The sequence below is a fragment of the Giraffa tippelskirchi genome, chromosome 12, assembly GCF_054371585.1.
Source record: "Giraffa tippelskirchi isolate mGirTip1 chromosome 12, T2T-mGirTip1v1.2.pri, whole genome shotgun sequence".
In the NCBI taxonomy this organism is placed as follows: Eukaryota; Metazoa; Chordata; class Mammalia; order Artiodactyla; family Giraffidae; genus Giraffa; species Giraffa tippelskirchi.
The window spans coordinates 27,235,309-27,249,386 of NC_137286.1; the positions used below are offsets into that span (position 1 = coordinate 27,235,309).

Here is a 14,078-nt window from a genome sequence, read left to right on the forward strand (position 1 = left end):
GTGCTGGAGAAGACTCTTGAGAATCCCTTGGATAGCAAGGGGATCAAACTAGTTAATCCTAAAGAAAAGTGAAAGTCAAAGTCGCTCAGTCGTGTCTGACTCTTTGCCATTCCATGAACTATACAGTCCATGGAATTCTCCAGGCCAGGATACTGGAGTGGGTAGCCTTTCCCTTCTCCAGAGGACCTTCCCAACCCAGGGATTGAACCCAGGTCTCCCGCATTGCAGGTGGATTTTTTACCAGCTGAGCCACAAGGGAAGCCCACGAATACTGGAGTGGGTAGCCTATCCCTTCTCCAGAGGATCTTCCCAACCCAGGATTCGAACCAGGGTCTCCTGCATTGCAGGCAGATTCTTTACCAACTGAGCTATGAGGGAAGACTGAAAATCAACCCTAAATATTCACTGGAAGGACTTATGCAGAAGCTGAAGCGCTAATACTCTGGCAACCTGATGTGAAGAGCCAACTCACTGAAAAAGATCCTGATGCTGGGAAAAATTAAAGGCAAAAGGAGAAGGGGGTGGCAGAGGATGAGATGGTTAGGTAGCATCATTGACTCAATGGACATGAATTTGAGCAAACTCCAAGAGATAGTGAAGGACAGGGGAGCCTGGCATGCTGCAGTCCATGGGGTCACAAAGAGTTGGACATGACCTAGCAACTGAACAACAATGATACTTTGGTAGAGCACCTTGTCACTTTGGGGAGGTATTTCAGGTATAAGTTGATATTTCAATATCTCTGTCAGAAAGCAGCTTTAAATGATGGTCTATGGCCTGGATGAAAATAGAATATAGAATTGGAAGATAGAAGGCAAGTTGGAGGCCACAACAGACTGATATATATATATATGTACAAATGAGAGTCTGTCAGAGCTTGACCCTGGTCATATTCTGTCTGTACAGAATATTTCAGCTGCACATATGGAGTAGGTGTTATTTATTTATATTGGCTGCTCCATACTCTTCTAACAGTCAAATAGAACACTTTATATAGCATGTGTGTAACTTCTGCCAGTGTCCTAGGTATGGATGACTAACTGTGACCCATTAGTCAGTCCCTTCCTTCTGAATTCCCTCTAAGCCAGGCCACAAGTAGCTCATATGACCAAGCTTTGCAAAATGAGAATAAAGAGCCTCTTTTTTTAGATGGACATAGTCCAGGGAGCATGGATTAGGGATAGAGTACGAGATTGTTTCAGAGAAGGCAATGGCACCCCACTCCAGTACTCTTGCCTGGAAAATCCCAGGGACGGCGGAGCCTGGTGGGCTGCAGTCCATGGGGTCGCGAAGAGTCGGACACGACTGAGCGACTTCACTTTCACTTTTCACTTTCGGGCATTGGAGAAGGAAATGGCAACCCACTCCAGTATTCTTGCCTGGAAAATCCCAGCAACGGCGGAGCCTGGTGGGCTGCCGTCTGTGGTGTTGCACAGAGTCGGACACGACTGAATTAACTTAGCAGCAGCAGCACGAGATTGTTTTGGGGTAACTTGTGCCAGGAGAACACACTGGTTATAGCAGACACCCTCTCCCAACAACACAGGAGAAGACTCTACACATAGACATCACCAGATGGTCAACACTGAAATCAGATTGATTATATTATTTACAGCCAAAGATAGAGGAGCTCTATACAGTCAGCAAAAACAAGACCGGGAGCTGACTGTGGCTTAGATCATGAACTCCTTATTGCCATATTCAGACTTAAATTGAAGAAAGTAAGGGAACCCATTAGATCATTCAGGTATGACCTAAATCAAACCCCTTACGATTATACAGTGAAAGTGAGAAATAGTTTCAAGGGATTAGATCTGATAGACTGGGTGCCTGATGAACTATGGACGGAGGTTTGTGACATTGTACAGGAGACAGGGAGCAAGACCATCCCCAAGAAAAAGAAATGCAAAAAAGCAAAATGGGTGTCTGAGGAGCCCCTGCAAATAGCTATGAAAAGAAGAGAAGCGAAAAGCAAAGGAGAAAAGGAAAGATATACCCATTTGAATGCAGAGTTCCAAAGAATAGCAAGGAGAGATAAGAAAGCCTTCCTCAGTGATCAGTGCAAAGAAATAGAGGAAAACAATAGAATGGGAAAGACTAGAGCTCTCTTCAAGAAAATTAGAGCTACAAAGGGAACATTTCATGCAAAGATGGGCTCAATAAAGGACAGAAATGGTATGGACCTAACAGAAGCAGAGATATTAAGAAGAGGTGGCAAGAATACACAGAGGAACTGTACAAAAGGGATCTTCATGACCCAGATGATACAATGGTGTGATCACTCACCTACAGCCAGACAACTGGGACTGTGAAGTCAAGTGGGCCTTAGGAAGCGTCACTACAAACAAAGCTAGTGGAGGTGATGGAATTCCAGTTGAGCTGTTTCAAATCCTAAAAGATGATGCTGTGAAAGTGTTATCTCAATATGCCAGCAAATTTGGAAAACTCAGCAGTGGGCACAGGACTGGAAAAGGTCAGTTTTCATTCCAATCCCTAAGAAATGCAACGTCAAAGAATGCTCAAACTATCGCACAACTGCACTCATCTCACATGCTAGCAAAGTAATGCTCAAAATTCTCCAAGCCAGGCTTCAACAATACGTGAACTGTGAACTTCGAGATGTTAAAGCTGGATTTTAGAAAAGGCAGAGGAACCAGAGATCAAATTGCCAACATCCGCTGGATCATAGAAAAAGCAAGAGAATTCCAGAAAAATATCTATTTCTGCTTTACTGACTATGCCAAAGCCTTTGACTGTGTGGATCACAACAAACTCTGACAAATTCTTCAAGAGATGGGAATACCAGACCACCTGACCTGCCTCTTGAGAAATCTGTATGCAGGTCAGGAAGCAATAGTTAGAACTGAACATGCAACAACAGACTGGTTCCAAATAGGAAAAGGAGTACGTCTAGGCTGTATAGTGTCACCTTGCTTATTTAATTTATATGCAGAGTACATCATGAGAAACGCTGGGCTGGATGAAGAATAAGCTGGAATCAAGATTGCCGGGAGAAATATCAATAACCTCAGAAATGCAGATTGCACCACCCTTATGGCAGAAAGTGAAGAACTAAAGAGCCTCTTGATGAAAGTGAAAGAGGAAAATGAAAAAGCTGGCTTAAAATTCAACATTCAGAAAACTAAGATCAAGTCATCTGGTCCCATCACTTCATGGCAAATAAATGGGGAAACAGTGGAAACAGTGTCAGACTTTATTTTTTGGGGCTCTAAAATCACTGCAGATGGTGACTGCAGCCATGAAATTAAAAGACGCTTATTCCTTGGTAGGAAAGTTATGACCACCCTAGACAGCATATTAAAAAGCAGAGACATTACTTTGCCAACAAAAGTCCGTCAAGTCAAGGCTATGGTTTTTCCCATAGTCATGTATGGATGCGAGAGTTGGACTATAAAGAAAGCTGAGCACAGAAGAATTAATGCTTTTGAACTGTGGTGTTGGAGGAGACTCTTGAGAGCCCCTTGGACTGCAAGGAGATCCAACCAGTCCATCCTAATGGAGATCAGTCCTGAGTGTTCACTGGAAAGACTGATGTTGAAGCTGAAACTCCAATACTTTGGCCACCTGATGCAAAGAGCTGACTCATTTGAAAAGACCCTGATTCTGGGAAGATTGAAGGCAGGAGAAGAAGGGATGTAAGAAGCTATTTGTAAGAAGGATGAGATGGTAGGATGGCATCACCAACTCAATGGACATGAGTTTGAGTAAATTCCGGGAGTTGGTGATGGACAGGGAGGCCTGTTGTGCTGCAGTCCATGGGGTTGCAAAGAGTCAGACATGACTGAGTGACTGAACTGAACTGTACTGAAAATATACTGTGTGATTATATATGATGGCCCTGCCTCCATTATCTAGTGCCAGGCATCTCCCAGGCATTAACACTTAAGAGAGAATCCTATTGCCCACTTTTGGCTGAACACTTATTGCATACTCACGTAAGTATGTGATTAATTAGCACTACTAATATGTATACTTAATAACATACATATATGTATATATATGTATAATATACTAATATACATATAGTATACACATTAATGCTAATACTTAATATGGAGGTGGCATTTCAAGATTGCTAGATTTTTCTAATTCCTTTTGCTAAAGTAATGACAAACCTTCGAAAGATTTCATCCCATATGTTTCTGTTATCAGTTATTCTAAACCACAAAAAATAGTGTGAACTCATGAAATACCTTGATCATTAAAGCAGATGGTCATTAAGAGTCTATAGAAATTCAGTTAGCATCCCGAAGTCCAGAGGATGAAGAGTTATCATGGTGCTTGGCTAGGATGAGGAGGAAAAAGTGTTTTCAGAAAGTCATATAACAATATGAACTCCAGGTTTACTTAAGTTTCACATTTTTTTTTACTCTTTTTGAAAGGTAGAATAATGGGCTCCCCAAAGATCTAATCTCTGGAACCTGTTACTATGTTACCTTACATGGCAAAGGAACTTGGAAGATTAAGTTTAAGGATCTTGGGATGGGCAGATTATCTTGGATTATCTGAGTGGGCCGGACCTAATCAAATGAATCTTTAAAAGAGCCTTTCCTGACTGAGATAAGATTCAGAGGAAGTCATGGTTATGAAGGAATGGTCAGAGAGAAATGCAATATTGTTGGCTTTGAAACTGGTAGAGGTAGCCGAGTCAAGTAATGTGGTTGGCCTCTGGGGAGCTAGGAAAGGCAAGCAAATATATTTTTCCCTAGACTCTTCAGAAGGAATGCAGCCCTGCAGACAGAGAGTCCCTTGGACTGCAAGGAGATCCAACCAGTCCATCTTAAAGGAAATTAGTCCTGAATATTCACTGGAAAGACTGATGCTGAAGCTGAAGCTCCCATACTTTGGCCACCTGATGAGAAGAAGTGACTCATTTGAAAAGACCGTGATGCTGGGAAAGATTGAGGCAGGAGGAGAAGGGGATGATAGAGGACGAGACGGTTGGATGGTATAATCAACTCAATGGACGTGAGTTTGAGTAAACTTCAGGAGTTGGTGATGGACAGGGTTGCCTGGCGTGCTGCAGTCCATGGGGTTGCAAAGAGTCAGACACGACTGAGTGACTGACTGAACTGAAGATCCATTTCATAATTCTGACCTATAGAACTGTAAGATAATAAATTTTCATTCTGTTAAGCCACTAAGATTGTGGTATTTTGCTACAGCATCAAAACAAATACACATTTTAAGTATATCACGCTAAATTACATACTGCAGGTTTATATTTGTTCTGGGATGCCTCTTTCCAAGACTTCAAGACACGTAATTTTTTAATTGAAAGTTAATATACTTTGAACTTAGTGCACTGAAGGACACTATCAACAGAGTGAAAAAGCAAACCACAGGGTGGGACAAAATATTTGCAGATCATATATCTGATAAGGGATTAATATCCAAAATATATAAAGAATTCTGACAATTCAACAAAACAAAAAAATCCATTAAAACTGGGGAAAGGACTTGAACAGATCTTTCTCCAAAGAAATACAAATGACAATAAGCACAAGAAAAGATGCTCAACATCACTAATCACTAGGGAAATGCAAGTCAAAATCATAATTAGATACTAATTCACCCTATTAGAATATCTAAATTAACAAAGAAATCAAGAATATAGCAAGCATTGGTGAGGATGTGAAGACACTGGAGCCCCTGTGCACTGCTGGTGGAAATATAAAGTGCTGCAGCTGCTGTGGAAAACAGCTTCCTCAAAAAATTACCACAGAATTATCATATGGTCCAGAATATCCACTTCTGAGCATATACCCCAAAGAACTGAAAGCAGGGACTTGAACAGATATCTGTATACTCACTTTCACGGAAACATTATTCACGATAGTCAAAAGGTAGAAACAACCCAAATGTCCATCGATAGATAAACAACATGTGGTACATACATACAAGGTAATTTTATTCAGCCTTAAAACAGAAGGAAATTCTGACACATGCTACAACATAGATGAATCCTGAAGACATTATGCCAAGTGAAATAAGCCAGATATAAAAGGACAAACATTTTAGGGTTCCACTTCTATCACTTCTATGAGGTACTCTGAATAGTCAAATTACTAAAGTCAGAAAGTGGAATTGTTTCCAGGGGTTGCGGGGGGAGGAAAGAGTGGGAGTTATTATCTAACAAGTATAGAGTTTCAGTTTAGGAAAATGAAAAAGTTATGGATGGTGTTGATAGCTCCACAGCAATGTGAATATACTTAATGCTACTGAACTGTATACTTACAATTGTAAATAAATATTACGTTATATACATATATATGTATATAATACATATGAGCTTCTTTGGTGGCTCAGATGGTAAAGAATCTGCTTGCAATGCAGGAGACCCAGGTTCAGTCCCTGAGTTGGGAAGACTCCTCTGGAGAAGAGAATGGCAACCTACTCTAGTATTCTTGCCTGGAAAGTCCCATGGACAGAGGAGACTGGTGGGCTATAGCCCATTGGGTTGCAAAGAATCGGACTCTGATGAGTGACTAAGCAAAAAACAACAACAAAACATATATAGTATGTAAATATATTTATATAATCTGTAAATGTATAAAATTTACACAATAAATTTATATACATAAACATATAAAAATATTTTATATATATATTATACAATAAAAATGAATAACTTTGAGTAAAAGAAACAGTGATATTGGTCTAGGCACATTCGAGAAATGGTAAGGAAAGCACAGCAAGAGAAAAAGGGTCTCGACTAGGAGAGATTTTTATCCCCCATGGGACATTTTTGGTTGTCACAGATGAAGGGTTGCTACTGGCATCAAGTGGGTAAAGGACAGGGTTGCTGCAAAATATCTTACAATGTAGAGGTCAGCCTCCCACAACAAAATGTCTGGAGTGCTGTAGGTAAGAAACCAGACAGAGCCGGACACAATTGTTTAGAAGTGTCTTAAACGCTAAGCCAAGTTTAGAGTTTGTGCAACAGGGAGATTTAGAGACAAGATGGTGGAGTAGAAGGACCTTGGGCTCACCTCCTCTCATGAGCACACCAAAATCATAACTAACTGCTGAACAACCATCAGTAAAAAAAGATTTTCTACATCCAAAGAGGGTGCCACAGGAAATGGCAGGAGGGGTACACTAACAATATAATCAAATCCTACACCCCCCTGGGTTGGGCAGCTCACAAACTGGAGAATAATTATATTGCATAAGTTCTCCAACAGGAGTGAGGGTTCTGAGCCCTAAGTAAGGCTTCCCAGCCTGATCTGGCATCAGGAGGAGGAGCCTCCAGAGCACTTGACTTAGAAGGCCAGCAGGGCTTGATTGTAGGATCTCCCCAGGACTGGGGTAAACAGACTCCATTGTTGGAGGCATGTGCACACTTGGAAGGTCTCTTGGACACTGGAACCCAAGGCAAAAACAGTGAACTTCCTAAGAGCCTGAGCCACACCTGCTAGTCTTGGAGGGTCTCCTGGCGAGGTGGGGTATGGGTAGCCATGGCTCACTTTGTGGACACAAACACTGGTGGCAGAGAGATAGTGGGAGTAGTATTTGTCTGTGTGAACTCTCCTTGGAGGACAACATCTTGATTGGGTCATTAGCACCAAGAGCTGGTCCTACATCCTTTAAGCTCCAGTGCTAGAACGCCTCAGGCCAAACAACCAACAAAGCAGGAATGCAGTTATTTGTCTGTGTGAACTCTCCTTGGAGGACAACATCTTGATTGGGTCATTAGCACCAAGAGCTGGTCCTACATCCTTTAAGCTCCAGTGCTAGAACGCCTCAGGCCAAACAACCAACAAAGCAGGAATGCAGCCCAACCCATCAGCAGACAGGTTGCCTAAAGGCGTTCTAAGTCCCAGCCACTTTTAGATATACCCCTAGACAAGGCCCTGCCTACCAGAGGGCCAGGACCCACCCAGCTCTACCCACCAGTGGGCAGGCACCAGCCCCTCCTACCAGGAAGCATGCACAAGTCTCTGGACCAGTCTCATCCACCAGGGAGCAGACATCAGAAGCAAGAAAACTACAATCCCATGGCCTGTGGAACTAAGTCCACAAACACAGGTCAGAACCTACCCTGGGACCAGCTGCTGCCTAGACCTTGGGTGACAAGAGGTGAGTGTACTGCTGGACCACATAGGACATTCCCTACAGAGGGCTGCTTCTTCAAGGTTGAGAAAGGTAACCAACCTACCATTTACATAAACATACAACTAGACATGTAGACAAAATGAGATGGCAGAGGAATATGTTCCAGGAAGAAACAAGATGGAGATGGTATAATAGGCAATTTTTTTATTTTTTTATAAAGGAGGTGGTATAAGGGGGACTTGATGATGCAAGGTTGGATTAGATGCAAGGATAGATTAAGGGTAGGAGACCAGATAGGCAGTTACTGTGACAATCTAGCAAAATTTATAATGTTCTATGTAGTTGCATGTGCCAGGCACTATTCTAGCCCTTTACAGGTATTAACTCATGCAGCCCTCCTAATACCTATGTGTTATACCCATTATTCTCATTTCACAGAAGAGGAAATAAGGAACAGAGGAAGTATTCAAGGTCAATAATGGATGGAGCTGGCCTTTTAACCTACAAAGGCTATACTGCTTTTTTTTACAGGCTGAAATGCTTTTTTAATACTCAGATGTATCTCCTTTTTTTTTTTTTTTTTTTTTCTATCAACTTGGTTGGAAAATCGGGTTTATGGTTAAGTAGGATAAGTGGATTTTACTTTAGTACCCACTTTCTACATTAGATTGAGTTTGAGGAAGACGGAACTGATAAAACAGCATTTGGTTTCTTGAATTTTAGGAAACTGCTTGGAGGGAAGATTAGAATTGAGAGTGGGTGAATTAAAAATATAGGTTGGAGGAGGTGAATAATCAGGGAGAGATTGCAATTTTTCACCCACCAGCTCTCAAATTCTGACTCTCCAAAAGCTTCAGCAGCCTGTAGATGCCATTCCATTGACATGCATCAAACTTGAAAAACACAATCTAGGCCAGGACTGTCACTCCACCTCCCACTCCCCGGTAACACTCACTCATCCTGAACACTTCCCACTCAATAATTCTTTCCCATGAAAAGGAAGGAAGACGGCCATGCCCTACTGCTAGGGCCTTATGTGAGCTTGTTTAGGAAATAGAGGAAGGAGAAAGGAGAGAGAGGGGGCTCTTTGTTTCATTGAAAGCACATCACACTCCATTGTTTGCCTGTTATTTATAATCAGTATTGCAGTTTGCTGTAGTTTTGAAGATCTGGAAAGGGCTGAAAAACTGCTGGCCCAATTACTGTTTGTCCCTGAAGAGGTTAAAGACCAGGAACCCAGCTGTTTAAGCCTTGATTCTATCACTAATAAAGTCTGCTGTCTTGAACAATATTACCATATTCATCATTATTTTACTGCCTGTTTTTCCATGCAACCTCTTCTTTTTATATTCATAACAGGCTGTTGGAGTGGGCAAAGCAGATACTATTTGCATTTTTTTTCTGAAGATAAAAACTGAAATTCTAAAAGGCTAAGTGATCTTTTCAAGGTCATTCAGCTAGCATGTGATAAAACTGGGACATGAATGTGGTGTGATTAACTTCAAACCCATTGGCTCTAAAGACATTATTTCTCCAACTCCAGGGTGTATAAGCATCACCTGGAGACTTTATTAAAACATATTCCTGGGACCTCTCTAAGGTACATAATGTGCATTATTATAGAATAATATTAATGGTATCTATCACTATAATATCTCTACTATTCAGATAGTATCTCCATGTTAATTTGTAGGTCTGGGGTGGAATCTGAGAATCTGCAATTTTAACAACTGCCCAAGCGGTGCAAGTCTATGGCTCATTTTATTTTATTTTATTTTTAATTTTTATTTTTTTAATAAATTTATTTATTTTAGTTGGGGGCTAATTACTTTACAATATTGTAATAGTTTTTGCCATACATTGACATGAATCAGCCATGGGTTTACATGTGTTCCCCTTCCTGGACCCCCCACCCAAAGCAGCATCATTTTATGCCAATACCTATGTACCTCTTTGTACCACACTTTCCTCATCTATAAAAGAGAGTTGATAATAACTGGTTCTCTTTATCTCTGAGAGCTCCAATTCAGATTACAGTGAATTAAAGATGTCTACAAATATTTTGCAAGTCCTCCCTTAAAGAGAAACAGTCTATTTCCTTGCCTCTTGAATCTGAGCTGGTCTGGTGTCTTGCTCTAACAAATAACATATGGTAACAGTGACATGTGACTTTCAAGCAAGACCTTAAGGGGCCCTGAAGCTTCTATTCTTATCCTCATGGAACCCTGAAGTCACCATATAAAGAAGTCCAGGCTAGAACTGGTGGTGGCAAAGACCCTGCTGATGATCCAGATAAGAGTGAGGCCATCCAGGATTGTCCTTTCAGTTAAATGAAGCCACATGAGACAGTCAAAGAGGTACTGGCAGAAGAACTGTCCCATTAACCCACAGGATTATAAAAAAAGATAAATTGTTGTGGTTGAGGTGGTAATTTTACATCAATAGATAATACAGATGAAGATAAAATGGAAAACGACTATAAAATATTTTGAAATTATAGTAATATCTCAGCAAATTCTGTAAGAATAAAGCTTTTTAATAATTAATAACAATAATAAAATCAGCTATAATAAAAATTAACAAAGCAGATAAAAGATTTAAAACCAAGCTATTAGAATAAATAGCATGTTGAAATATCTTTTTTATTAAATAAGATATCTATGAAGACATACTAATTAAAAAAAGATACATGATAAATGAATGGGAGAAAAGAGGATTCTTCTGTCCACCAGTGAGTGTAGAGGGAGTGCTGAAGTTAGAAAATCGGCATTTTGCAACCACATGGTAGAGACTGATGAGAGCAAGAGTCATAGGTGGATGCTAAATCTAGGGGGAAAGTTTGATGAAGGTGATATTTGCTTCATCTCATAATATCTTCACAGATTGTTACTGCAAAAGGAACATCTTACATTACACAGTAGGGAAACTGCACAATACCATGACTATATAATCAAAATTAAAATCATCAGTGAAGGTCAATGGACACTGTTTGCCTCTAGACGTGATACTATGAGAAGGACACATCCTCAGGGTGCATAACCTGAATCTACTCATGATGAAACATTAGATAAACTCAAATTGAGGGATATTTTGTAAAATAACTAGCTTGTGTTTTTGAAAAAATAAAATGTCAGACTGAGAAACTGATCCAGATTAAATGAAACCAAAGACATTAAGGTGAGGTGAAGTCGCTCAGTCGTGTCCGACTCTTTGCGACCCCATGGACTGCAGCCTACCAGGCTCCTCCGTCCATGGGATTTTCCAGGCAAGAGTACTGGAGTGGGTTGCCATTTCCTTCTCCAGAAGATCTTCCCAACCCAGGGATCGAACCCAGGTCTCCTGCATTGTAGGCAGACACTTTACTGTCTGAGCCACCAGGGATGACTAAATGCATATAGGATGACTAAATGCAAGATGTGATCTTTGATCTTTATCAAAATCTTTAATTATCTTGATAACTAAATGCAAGATGTGATATTGTACTCAAGGACGAAAATGCTGTAAGGGAAATTACTGGGATATTTAAAAATAAATAATTACACTCATACATACATAAGAGACAGACAGACAGAGAACAGCAAGTTGGGAGTATGCAAGAGACAAAGCAAAGAAGCAAATGCGGCAAAATGTTAAAAATGGATGAATCTTGGTAGAAAGTACATAAGAGTTCTATAAGTTATTCATGCAACTTTTCTAAGCTTGAAATTATTTCAAAACAAAAAATTACAGATAATATATAAGTGAATATATTTTTGACTTCCAAGTGAAGATGAATATTGTGAACTTAAAAACAGAGAGAAATCATAACATGAATAACTAATAGATTATACTACATTAAAAAGAAAGTTTCCATAAAATCATCAATAAATTAAAAGACAGAATGAAGGCTAGGGGAATATTTGCAATAAAAACAACATAAGGCAAATATAATTAAAATTATAAATATGAAGAGCTCATACAAATTGCAGTAGGTAAGCAGAGAATATGGGTGCATGTAGGGGTGTGGCCATGGCCAGGTGAGCACGGAGTGCCTGAGAGGGGTTAATTGTCTACAGTTCCCCATCCCCCAGGAGGTCTGCGGTGTACCCTGAAACCCCAGGCTTCAGACTGTGGCACTCCATACATGATGATGGATTAGCCATGGTGGGAAAAGTATGTCATCTTGAACCTCCAAATTTGTGCTTCCGTGTCAGAAGCTGTTGGCCTTCCATGTCTACTCCTTGCTTCTGAGAAGCAATGGCATCCTGACCCTACTAATGTAGGGTCACTGCCAATTCTGCCCTGTGATGTGGCACCTGCTGGACCATTCCTGGATCACCAGAGCATTGCCACCTCCAAGCACTGTATGCTGTGGTGGTCTCCTATCTCCTTCTAGCAAAGGTTGGAACAAAGGATCAAGGACCCCAATATCCAAGTCTTCAGGGGCACCACAGCCCAGAAGGACTCACTCTGTACTTCCTACAGTAGCAGCCCCATCAGGCCAGGTCCAGGGTAGCACCTAAGAGGAAGCACAGGTCAGAAAAGTAGAGATTTGCCCCAGACCATGCAGCCGGTGAATGGCTGAGCTTCTGTAGAACCCAGGACTGTTATCTTCAGAGTGCGTCATCAGCCCCACCCATGCTGCATCTCAAAGTAAAACAGCTTTTCAGTGGGTACTTACTCTGAGTTTTCAGCTTCTCCATCAGACTGTCAAAATCTATCTACCCTGGTTCCCATCTGGGAAAGGCTTTGCACTCCTCATTCCCCTCTGCCTCCCTCTCTGTGAGTTTTGATACCACCAGCAGGAGGGTCAGTGATCAAGATCAGAGTCTGGGAGAAAGAGGCTGGAGTTACTCTAGTGTCCAATCTGGGCCTCCTGTACAGCTTGGACAGTGGGATCCTGTAGGGGTGGGTGAAACTCTAACTTTTGTTAGAGTTATTTCCACTCCTTTCTCAGAATATGAAAGAAAATGTCTTGTGGTATCTGCCATCAATTCAAACAGTTCATCTGTACCTAACCAGGTCTGGGGTACCAGGTCTGAGAGTAAATGCTATGTTCAAAGAATAATACAGAAGCGGTTGCTACCTTTATGGAATGCCTCTTACTTGCTAGGTCCTGTCTGTGCCAGTCATTTTACCCACACTATCTCTTTGAGCCCTATCACCCTTTGAGATGTGGGTTTCCAAATTATTGCTGAATATCACATGTTAGCCATGTTGACAATACTGATTCTTCCAATCCAAGAACATGGTGTATTTCTCCACCTATTTGTGTCATCTTCTATTTCTTTCATCAGTGTCTTACAGTTTTCAGAGTACAGGTCTTTTGTCTCCTTAGGTAGGTTCATTCCTAGGTATTTTATTCTTTTTGATGTGATGATAAACAAGGTGTTTCCTCAATTTCTCTTTCTGATCTTTCATTGTTAGTGTATAGGAATGCAAGAGATCTCTGCATCATTTTTGTATTCTGCAACTTTACCAAATTCACTGTGAGCTCTAGCAGTTTTCTGGTAGGATCTTAAGAATGTTCTGTGTATAGTGTCATTTTATCTGTAAACAGTGAGTTTAATATCTTCTTTTCCAATTTAGATTCCATTTATTTCTTCTTATCTGACTGCCATGGCTAGGACTTCCAAAATGATGCTGGATAATACTGGCGAGAGTGGACATCCTCACCATCCTCAGTGTCTATGTTCCTGATCTTAGAGGGAATGCTTTCAGCTTTTCACTGCTGAGAATGATGTTAGCTGTGGGTTCATTATATATGCAATCTCTATAAAATTACCAATGACATTTTCACAGAACTAGAACAAAAGTTTAAAATAAGTATGGAAACATGAGAGACTCCAAACAGCCAAGGCAATCCTGGGAAAGAAAAACGAAGCTGGAGAAATCAGGCTCCCTGACTTCAGACTATATTATAAAGATACAGTTATCAAAACAATATAGTACTGGTGCAAGGACAGAAATATAGATCAACAGAACAGGACAGAAAACTCAGAAGTAAACCCATGCATTCA

At 40.7% G+C, this 14,078-nt stretch overlaps 1 protein-coding gene across 1 annotated transcript in view; it reads right to left on the reverse strand.

Annotated features, from left to right (window-relative positions):
* Positions 1-14,078, reverse strand: part of G2E3 (G2/M-phase specific E3 ubiquitin protein ligase) — a 261,284-nt gene that overhangs the window by 204,540 nt on the left and 42,666 nt on the right. The gene's annotated exons all lie outside the window — the stretch shown is intronic.